The sequence below is a fragment of the Homarus americanus genome, unplaced genomic scaffold, assembly GCF_018991925.1.
Source record: "Homarus americanus isolate GMGI-L3 unplaced genomic scaffold, GMGI_Hamer_2.0 scaffold11022, whole genome shotgun sequence".
Taxonomy (NCBI): Eukaryota; Metazoa; Arthropoda; class Malacostraca; order Decapoda; family Nephropidae; genus Homarus; species Homarus americanus.
Window position 1 is genome coordinate 4,723,264 of NW_024737068.1, and position 12,303 is coordinate 4,735,566.

Genomic DNA, 12,303 nt, shown 5'->3' on the forward strand with positions numbered 1-12,303 from the left:
CATGCAATTGTGTCATACGGTGTCGAAAAGTGTTGTAAGATGCTGTGAAGTCTCTCAAATTGTAGTAAAGTTTCAATAAAGTGCCATTCATGTCACAAAGTGTTGCAAGGTGTTTTGAACTATTGCAATGTGTAAAGTGTGTCATGGAGTACAGCAAGGATCGTCAAGTGCCATGAGGTGTCATAAAAGTGTCAAGTTGGTGCCAGGAGGTGACCCTGTACAGCGCCACGGCTTCCGCGACCACCAGCACAAGGTAACTACTACGACAACTTTTTTTTTTTTTTTTTTTTTAATTTTTGGCCTCCAGCCTCCCGCAATAGCCACACCTTCGCCACCATTTAATTACCTTAATATTAAATATCCTAATACATAAGTAGCTATCCTATCTGTGTTAAATTAGTTGAGCCGCAGATCTATGCGGCATTCAGTGACAGTAGCCTCATAGTCAATATCTGCAGCAGTTGTCTGAGTTGGGGCAGAAGCTCTCGTTCCCCTGAGGCAGAGCAAAGCCGACCAAAGGAGAAAGAAAGACAGTCGACATCTCATCCAGGCTGTAACATAACTTCTGGGCTGCTGCTTCTGTTCGGAGATCAACTCCGCGAGTCTGGCGTAGAAACATCTTGCACTTGGTCCCATCCCACCAGAGGTTGTGAACACTAGAGGAGTGAAGCTGCCTTGATCAACGTTTTGAATTCTCTCCCCATATGCCCTTCTCTTGTCGTTCTCGTTCCTCCTATGTGCAGCATGGAGAGCTAGGTTACGGTGACATGCAGCCATGGGATCAAAAATCCTGATGTCGAAGAAAGCTCGCTGTCCCCGCGTCCAGAATCCTCGAGCACTGACGTCCACACGGGCTTCGTTAAATGTGTTTGAAGTCCTGTGTTGGAAGATCTCACCATCCAATGGAAGGAGGGTCGGTTCTACCATGACATCCCGGCAGATTTCCTTCAACATATTTTCTGTGAGATTCCTTACCTCGTCATGCCTCATGCACATGAAGCCCCCCTTCTTGCACACCATGGCGTGATCGCTATCATAGGAAGAGCCACACATGCATTGGGAGGACAAACCTTCTACTGGCCCACCGTACCTTAGAGCAATGGCATCTGTAAATTCTTGTTTATTAAGACTGAAACTATTTGCCCTTATCGGTAACATAGTTAACCAGTTCGAGGCGCCCACCTCCTGTGCTATAGCTACTTTTTTCAGATTTTCTGGTACCTGCAGCAATAGTTGCTGCAACTTATCATTTTGGCAGTGCTGTCGATCTGTCGTAATGGACCTACGAATCTTATTTACTTCGCTGGTATCCACTTCCCCTGTTGCATTCTGGGCTATTATGTGGTCTGTGAGGGCTGCCGTGAGCTTAAGTGAATTTTGATGTTCAGTGGCAGCAATCTCCTCTGGATTTGTTAGTCCCATCCCTCCCAGTCTTGGTGGAAGTGCAAGAAGTGCTCTTTCTGCTGGGGTTAAGTCAGGGTGTTTCACTAATTTGGGAATGAACTTGACACTGATAGCTTCCAGAGGGGTCCGATATCAGGGATAGTACGCATCAGGTAGTTCCAACGATGCTTGACTCCATGGGTGAATGCAGCAAAGGCCGCATGTGGCTCTGTGTTAGCAATCTCAGACAGAGCTTGGATTTCACTAACCCACTCATTCACCTTTCCCGCTACGTACTGTAGTGTTCTTGACATATTGAACAAGTTCTCTTAGTAATCCATTTGGCATAAGCTATTGCTTAAGATCATTGGTTCTGCCTTAGTTATTCCTGTAACCTGTAAGTTGAGTGTGAATAATCATATAGGTGTGTGCGTGTGGGATAGACGGCAGGTAACCTTAACTAGATTTTCCTTTTCTTTTTCCAGGTACGTGTGAGTTAAAAAAGCTCTTCGAGGGACATTGACACACCATATCTCAGGTACATCCAAGTTATCGTATTCATTGATTTTATCGCTTTATTCATTAGCTAAGTCTGAAGTCCTTCGCAAACCACAACAGTTTTAAAGGAACATTACACTTTTCCTTTCTATCTTTGAGGACGTTGGTGTCCCTTCCTTATCAATGAGTCAACGTGAAGACCCTACTCGTTCACCGTCTTTGTGGTCCCTTAAATATCTATATGAACATCTTCCCCTTCCCTCACGCCGTCTGTGAGGGGTATCAGAGTCCTTCCCCTCCCACCTTCTTCCCGTCATAGCCTCACCTCTTCCATTCAAGTGGGCTCAGTGATCACACTCACCTGCAGGGGTGGATCTAGGAATATCAAAGTGGGGGGGGGTCCAAGTTGTAGGCGCAGGGGGTCCAAGAAGTTGTAGGCGCAGGGGGTCCAAGAAGTTGTAGGCGCAGGAACCTGGCGAGCGCAGTGAGGCCATTTTGAAGCCATGAGTACTTGATATTAGGAGATATTCTATAGTCAATTGCAAATACTTTTTACTATACAAAAACGCCTGAATACAATACTGCATTAGAGAAAAAGTACTGGAATTTCCTGGTGAAAAGGAGGGGTCCGGACCCCCAGGACCTCCCTGGATCCGCCCTTGACTTGTTTTAGAGGCATCCTTATATCTCCTGGAAACCTCTTGTTACACTAAAATAAAATGTCCATCGCCATGCTGTTATGGTTTTACTATCCTGCTTTACAGGCTTTTAGCTAATCGGCTCCGTGTTTTGGAGGCATCATGTCCTTTCTATCAGTTGTTGATTCGTCAGACAGGTCCCAGCCCTAATTGGTAACAACCTAACCTAACCATTGGGATTGGAGCTTAGTGTTAATGGGTCCCAATCCCAGTAAGTATGAATTCCAATGGATCCCAATTTTAATGGGCTCCAACCGAAATGCTCAGGACCGTAATGCCTCAGAGACGATTAAGATTAAGGTCTTTTTTGGGCACAGAACCATTTGAGCTTGAAATTTTCAGTGTTGACCCTGACACAGCTCAGCATCAGAGACCAAAGTTTTCGGTGAGTTGGGTGTCCTCCCGTTTTAGATATGTGGGAGCGTCCTCAAACCTCGGGAGCATTTGACCACCACCTTTTGTTTCAAGAACATCAAAGTATTTATCCATATAATTTTTAGGGATGCTACTTTTTTCTAAGATTGCATCAAACACCAATTTTTTAAGTTTTATGAAGAAAAAAGTCATTCGTTTTACTGAACTGGGAGCGCCGTTCCTTGCTGACGGGCGTTAAATTTCTTTCCCTCAGTATTCCTCCCGGACCAAGAGTTTGGGGATATATAGCAATGATGTTGTCCGTCCCTTCGTGATTTCGTATTCACTTGGTAACTCGCCACAGGCGCGTTGGATTAATTTCAATATTAGTGTGAGAGCATAAATTGTGGCAGGGACTTAGGGGGCAGTACTGGACGTGTAGATAGTTCGGGAATAAGCTTTGACTTTACACTTAGGCTGAAAACCGATTAATTGCCTGATTTGTGTGTTTCTGGAAGTTGCTTTTTAGGAATTTTGAGGTCGCCAGTCTGTTTGGATTATAAGTGGCATGGACTGTATCAATCCTCAGTGGATTATGGAGTTCAGTACCAGCCCTCGGTAGATTGGCCCTTTCTAGCTGGTTTCTGTAAATTGCTACTATGGCCTTATACAGTACATGATTCGGGAAAATCCCGGGGGAGGCTTCCGTTGTTTAATAAGACGAAGGAGCAGACTTTGTGTGGAAAACAACGAAGTATAGGTTAGATTTCAACGACCTTGTGGCGTTGTGATAGCGTACACTGTCCTCATGTGGAGGTCTAGTATTTCAGTCCTGGTGAGGGCCGCATGCATTTGGACTTAGTATATATATATATATATATATATATATATATATATATATATATATATATATATATATATATATATATATATATATATATATATATATATATATATATATATATATGTGTGTGTGTGTGTAACCGGTCGGAATTTACTGGACTTTTAATTTCTCACTTGACTTGGGGTTTATTAAAGATTATTAGATGGTAATTGCAGTGGAAGCGCCTCTTTGAGAAAAATCCCGAACTAGCACAAGAACACTTAAATCTACTAAACAAAATGAATTGTCCGTGACCCGTGGAAGGATAGCGTCTGTGACTGGGATGAATGAGACACACTGTAAAATTTACACTTATATTCCCTCCAACACTACAAACACAACCAAATAATGGTACACCAATATGCACACTTCTTAACCTGAACTTAAAATACTACTCTGGGGAATAAAAGTTATACATGATGTTGAAATTATTAGAAACTCAGGCAATGCCTCATTAGAGGATAATAAGTTTAAAGTATTAAGAAATGTTGCTTGCACACATGAACCAGGCCTTAAGGGCTTTCAACAAAATATCAATCACTAAGAAAATGGTAGGCTATTAAAAAAATAAGAAAGTAATAACTCTACAATGAATAGGCCTTAAGGGCACTCTCAAAAATTATATCCAGCACTGAGAAAATGGTATAAAAATCAGAGCTTATTAACTCCACCCTGAATAGGCCTTCAGGGCGCTCAACAAAATTATATTACCCAACAGATGCACACCTCCTAACCTAACTTAAACACTACTCTGGGGAACAAAGGTTATACCTGAGATTGAGATTATAAAGAAATATTAAATGCACACAGCATACATTAGTAACTGAAAAAATAGTATTAACTACACACAAAAATATTGTCACTATTATAAGGAAGTTACTGAGTCCACCAATACCCGTGAACCATGCTTCCAAACCTAACACACACACAGATTCCACCTGCACTCCGTAGTCGTTTAAGGCACAACCAACAGGCACCCGTAGTTTAAGGCCCAAATCAGCCTTTCTCCACCTTGGAAAGTGTTCCTCTAAACTCCACTGACTCTTGGCCCCAGTGTGCGACCCTGTATCACTCAGCTGGCTTCACTTTACCCCAGTACATCCATGGAGCGGAAGGGAGTGAGCCAATCAGACCTTGTACAGTTGAGAGAAGCTTTAGCTTCCCGTTAGCAAAAGGGTTTCACTAAGCTGCTTGAGATATGTGGTATTGTGAGCCGAGGTAGAGGAGAGCTGATGACCCCAACGATCGTCCCATCGTCAGCTGGGCACCCAGACGGCTAGATTCCCTCAAGAGATCCTTTGCTACCCTGCTAAACAGTGACAGACCTACACTGATCGGTCCAACGGCGACAATCGCCAATCCTCAATCATCATCGGCAGTCAATCTCTCACAGTCATCATTCTCGCAGTCTAGTGGGTTCTGACGGAAACCCTGAAATTAACTCACTGTTAGCTCTTGATAACTCTATCACTGCCCTATCTAACCCCTATCTGAGATCGAATGAGACTTACTTGTTATTCTGCAATAGCGCAACACAGGTGACTAGGCCACGTGACTATTTCTGTGGACGGACGCACAGGGACGTCTTGTTGGTCCGAATGCTTTCGCGTGACTGAGGACTAGCCAGCCTTGTGTCCTCTCAAGGCGTTAGCTTAGGCCTACGTGACATATTTTCCGCCTAACTAATAACTTTCTTGGGACACCCGTAACATTATTCAGACTGATAAACGATCTATCATTACTTTTAATTTAATAACTGATATTTAGTTTCATAATTTGCCTCCATATTAATTCGGTAAATTACATTAAGTATCACATAGGCCTAGTTCCACAAACTCTCGCTACGTGCAGAGCGCGGTCTTCCCTCGGACGACCTTGAACTCAGTCTCTCCAATGGCGCGGCGTTTGAAATTACACTGAAATTTCTGAATATTACACATATATATATATATATATATATATATATATATATATATATATATATATATATATATATATATATATATATATATATATATATATTTCATGTAGATCCACAATGAAAACGTGGATAAGATAAATCTTTATAAAATCACACGGGAAAAGGGAAACAACGGAGCACCTTAGCTTTCGTCTTTATTCAAGACATGGTAGTTATTTAGTGGGTCCCTTATTTTTGACCTGACCTGACTAGTCACGTCACCCCCCTTCTCTTTAGCTCCTCTACGTGTGTGTTGGTGTGGGGATTAGTTGATGACATCATTATGACCTGACCTCATGTTTTTTAGGTCACACTGTATATTTAAGCCTCTCTCTGTCCATGTAATCCAGTTGCCTCTGAAGATGTCTTGAATAAAGACGAAAGCTCGTTTTATTTGGGTTATACTAACTAGTACATAAACTAAATATATAGGATGGATGCCGGTGTCCACACGTTTTACGTCGTTTGCACAATAAATTATCACAGTTGTGGCGTTTTACCCTGACAAACGACCCTGCCTCACAGGGTAATACAGGGCGGGCCATTTATTGTTGTCACAAACACAGTGCTGACGAGACACTTGTGTGTCAGTTGATTCTAGCTCACCTTGTATTTTCCGTAGGTTAATGGTTCAAGTGTTGTGTGGATAAATGAGTCGGGTGTTGTATGGGTTAATGGGTCTGGTGTTGTGTTGGTTAATGGGTCGGGTGTTGTGTGGGTTAGTGGGTCTAGTGTGTGGTTAAATGGGTCGAGTGTTGTGTGGATAAATGGATAGAGTTTTGTGTGGGCTAAAGTGTCTAGTGTTGTGTGGGTTAATGGGTCAAATGTGAGTTAATGGAATTAGTGCTGTGTAGGTTAATGGGTCTAATGTGTAAGTTAATGGTGTCGAGTGCTTTCTGAGCTCTTACAGTAAGTGAGTTCCTACATTTATTCTTAAGTTATGTTAGTTCTTACTTTACTGTAAGTAGGTTTGCTCTTACTGCACCTCATTTTCTTTCAATGATAGTGTATTAAGCCCGTCAGGGTCACCAACTGAACAATATATGAAAGATTTACAGTTCTCAGCACTCTACCAGCCGCCACAGCGACAGGTGTTTTACGAGTCTTACACATCACTGTAATACCTGCAATTTTTAATCAATAACTTTTATTTATTTCTGACTTTTTCGTCCACTAAGTGCCTGTGGTATATTTTGTGACCATTTTTTTCAGTGGTTGCGTAGACAGCAATATGTCTGCATTTTGTTACTTACAGAGTAACAATTCACCTAAAGATTAAACTCCAACTTATTTCACATTAAGATTAAGTACCCTAACCTAATCTACCCTTAGCTAAGCTAACAATCGAACACAAGCCTAACCCAACCTAACCTAATGCTATCATAATCCAACCAAGTTTAACCTAACTACTCTTTCCTAACCTAACCACCCTACCACTAACTTTATCTTCCCTGACATTGCCAAACAACCTAACATAAGAACCTAAATAATAATAATAATGATAATATTAACAACAATAATAATAATAATAATAATAATGATTCAGTAAAATTGTCATACAGGTTTACAATTGAATAATCATGTTTATAAACTATGCAGTTATGCAGTGCAGCTTGAATATAGACAGCGTAGGTATACGGTGCAGGTAGGCCGTGGGAGTATACAGTTTCCTGTGTGCCGAAACAGTACAGGTAAACAACAATGGTAAACAGTAAGGCAGCTTGACCAAGGATAGCTGACAAAGCTGTCAGGTGCTTATTTCCAGGAGGGTCCTAACCTAACCGAACAACTTACTTAACCTTATGTACATAGACAATTCAGGTATACAAACAAGTATACAAACAATGTACATAGACAATACAGATATACAAACAATGTACATAGACAATACAGGTATACAAACAATGTACATAGACAATGCAGGTATACAAACAATGTACATAGACAATAAAAGTATATACAAACTGATAAACAAAGTCAACTCAACCTAGCATAGCTCAAGATAGCCATTATAATCGTATTTCCATTGTGGGGTTTGTAGGGTGCTGGGAATTAATTAGTAAAAAAAAACCCACACTATAAATGAGTTCCTGTAGGCTGTTTCTGTCCTGACCGTTTATCAAGCTCATTTGTCGACAAAAATCAATGGACACTTGGCATTATCTGGCATCAGCTTGAGAGTCATGTAGGTGAGGTGTGTTTTTGGCACTCTAGTCGATATTTTTTTGTATTATAGTTTGGTTTTGTTATTTTTATAGAATTTATTATGAAAATCATCTAATAATTATATGACTCACAATTAAATGACAAATATTACCCAAGGTAGTAGGTTGTAGGCGGCTATCAAACAGGGAGGTACTACCGCCTGGGAAGATATTGGAAGCAAAATGTATTGTCTAATGGTAGACCCTGCTGCCATATGGCACAAAAATTGTGACCAAGTCCCAGGTTGCTGATCTGACTTTCGGCCTCATTTACACACAATTGTTTCTCTTACTTTGACAACACAACATACATAATGTATATCGTTTCTCACTCCTGATTTATTTTTTCGTTTTTGTAATTATTATTATTATTATTATTAATATTATTTTATTTTTATTATTTGGTTATCATTTTTTATTAATTATAATAATAATAATAATAGCTATTATTATTATTATTATTATTATTATTATTATTATTATTATTATTATTATTATTATTATTATTATTATTATTATTATTATTATTATTATATTTTGCCCCCCCCCCAGGCCTTGATGTGGGTCAGTGACCTGTGCCCGGGTGGGCTAATCCCCATTAAAAAAAATGTTCAGGGAATCTTGTCCACACCCGTGCAACTTAAAGACTACACACACACACACACACTTTCACTAATTGCAGTTCAATTAATAAAAAACACATTAAAATTGATCAGTTTGGGGCATAACAAGAGCAACACGGCAGTTTGTGTATAAAGTGCGGGACCCTTTAAAATAATGCCTGTCAATTACACCATAAACATGTACTTGGTAAACATTTGTCAACTTGATAAAATTATTAATGTTATAGATTTTTTGTTTCTTTTATTTACTACCTTCATTTTACACTATGCTGTAGAAATCACCCTTGTTCTTATGAATTATTACCGGTAGTGGATATAAAAGAGGTACTAGATTGTTGTAGTTGTATTTTCGCCAAGTATTTTGCTCTTCATGTTGACTTACTTGGGCAGAAATTATGAGGATATACAAGTGAATACAATAAAGGTGTTTCTCTTATTTATAGTAAAACATATATACTGAACATGAATATAGATTTTGAGGTCATGTTCATAATACATGGGTATATGTTACATGCATTACACATAATTTATACACAAACACAGTCGGTATACCTTAGTAAAATATATTGACACACACACACACACACACACATACACTATAATTTCTGATTGGCTGATAGACGCAGTGTGTGTGTGTGTGTGTGTGTGTGACGTAATGCAAGTACAAATACTCTGTTATGGTTGACTGACTCCCGTTAGCGTATAAGGAGTGTTTAGACAGGTATATTGGTAGTTCTGTACATTTGTCGGTTCAAATATTAACGCTACAACAATTAGCTCTTAAAGGTGAGATCGATGTCTAAATTTTCATATAATTTAGGAAAAATATTGAATTTGTTTTCCTCTTGCTTATAGATGTGAATGGTGTTGAGACTAAAGATGTGAGTTGCATATTTAGATTAAGCCATAAAACAAAGTCGGCTGCTAAAAAATAGTAATTATTTTAGGTGGAATTATTGATAAGAAACATCAAATCATATTGTCCTTCCCTTTCCTTACAACACCAACCGGCCTCCACTTCCTGCCCTCCACCTGAATTTCCTCCAACCCCCCCCCCCACCTCACCTCCATAATCCCCTCAAGTGAGCAAGAAGTCAAATGACAAGAGGGTTGCCAACAGGGCTGTCGAAATTTCCGACTCTTGTTTACCGAACACGCTGATTGGTTCAAATCCGGTACGTTGTCTGCTAATCGGTAAATTGATGACGTAGTCGGTAAGCCGTGACGTCACTGCTCCGACTGTCGGTAAATTACCGACTTTAGGAAATATGCTTTTTCATGGCTAAAATACCATATAGAATACACATAAATAAATTGTAGATGTATTTAATTGCCTTACCTACACTTTACTAGCGATATTTTAGCAGAAATATATTCTGCTGAGTCACACACGAAGCAATATCGAGAGTCGAGACAAGGCAGCCAACGGTCTGCTCCATGTTGGTCTTCAGAGCTTTTCCATGACTTCCGCTGCAGAGTTACAATGTGTAAAATAAGGTCATGTATATATTTCTTGTGCTTAGTTATGATTCTAAATGTTTATATATTTGTATTTTTTATGTATTATCAAAATAAAATTGTTGGAATGTTTTGGTTATTTTTTTATTCAGTATTATCGAAAAGTAATACAAATTACAATGATAAAATACAAATCTAATGTGATCTCATATAACACTCTGAATGGTGTATAATGCAGTGTTTAATATTCAGAAATTTATAAAACTAATGACAGGAACAACGAAATTCACTGAGTATGAGGACTACTCTGATATAATTACTGTATCTGGGATCTTCGTTACCCTCACCACACATTCTATTGTATAAAATCGTAATATTACGTCACGTTCTCGCAACCAACCACAACGCGAGCAGTTGAACCAATCAGCGTGTTCGGTAAACAAGAGTCGGACACGTCAGCCCTGGTTGCTAAGCACACTCAGTGGTGGCGTAGTAACCACCTTGACAAGACGTAGTGATGTTAGCGTCATCAGCCTCCACCATCACCACCACTATCCTTTGGTGAGTTACTAACTGTTACACTTGAGTCATGATGACATAAAACAAGAAAAGACTGTAGGGTTACCGTTACACCTAGCGACTGTAGGGTTACCGTTACACCTAGCGACTGTAGGGTTACCGTTACACCTAGCAACTGTAGGGTTACCGTTACACCTAGCGACTGTAGGGTTACTGTTACACCTAGCGACTGTAGGGTTAATGTTACACCTAGCGACTGTAGGGTTACCGTTACACCTAGTGACTGTAGGGTTACCGTTACACCTAGTGACTGTAGGGTTACCGTTACACCTAGCGACTGTAGGGTTACCGTTACACCTAGCGACTGTAGGGTTACTGTTACACCTAGCGACTGTAGGTTTACCGTTACACCTAGTGACTGTAGGGTTACCGTTACACCTAGCGACTGTAGGGTTACCGTTACACCTAGCGACTGTAGGTTACCGTTACACCTAGCGACTGTAGGGTTACCGTTACACCTAGCGACTGTAGGGTTAATGTTACACCTAGCGACTGTAGGGTTACCGTTACACCTAGTGACTGTAGGGTTACCGTTACACCTAGTGACTGTAGGGTTACCGTTACACCTAGCGACTGTAGGGTTACCGTTACACCTAGCGACTGTAGGGTTACTGTTACACCTAGCGACTGTAGGTTTACCGTTACACCTAGTGACTGTAGGGTTACCGTTACACCTAGCGACTGTAGGGTTACCGTTACACCTAGCGACTGTAGGATTACCGTTACACCTAGCGACTGTAGGGTTACCGTTACACCTAGCGACTGTAGGGTTACTGTTACACCTAGCGACTGTAGGGTTACCGTTACACCTAGTGACTGTAGGGTTACCGTTACACCCAGCGACTGTAGGGTTACCGTTACACCAAGCGACTGTAGGGTTACCGTTACACCTAGCGACTGTTGGGTTACCGTTACACCTAGCGACTGTAGGGTTACTGTTACACCTAGCGACTGTAGGGTTACTGTTACACCTAGCGACTGTAGGGTTACCGTTACACCTAGCGACTGTAGGGTTACCGTTACACCTAGCGACTGTTGGGTTACCGTTACACCTAGCGACTGTAGGGTTACTGTTACAACTAGTTACACCTAGCGACTGTAGGGTTACTGTTACACCTAGCGACTGTAGGGTTACCGTTACACCTAGCGATTGTAGGGTTACCGTTACACCTAGCGACTGTTGGGTTACCGTTACACCTAGCGACTGTAGGGTTACCGTTACACCTAGCGACTGTAGGGTTACTGTTACACTCTGGCGACCGTAGGGTTACCGTTACACCTAGCGACTGTAGGGTTACCGTTACACCTAGCGACCGGGGGTTACTGTTACAATTTAGCGAGACTGTAGGTTGGCTGTTACATTCTAGCGATTGTAGGGCTACCGCGTTACACCTAGCGACTGTAGGGTTACCGCTACACTCCATGACCGTAGTGTTACTGTTTCGTTAATCTAGCGACCGTAGGGTTACCGTTACACCCAGCGACCGTAGGGTTACCGTTACACCCAGCGACCGTAGGGTTACCGCTGTTCCAGCGACTGTAGGATTACCGCACCTAGCGACCGTAGGGTTACCGTTACACCTAGCGACTAGGGTTACCGTTACACCTAGCGACTGTAGGGTTACCGTTACACTTAAAGGACTGTAGGGTTACTGTTACACCT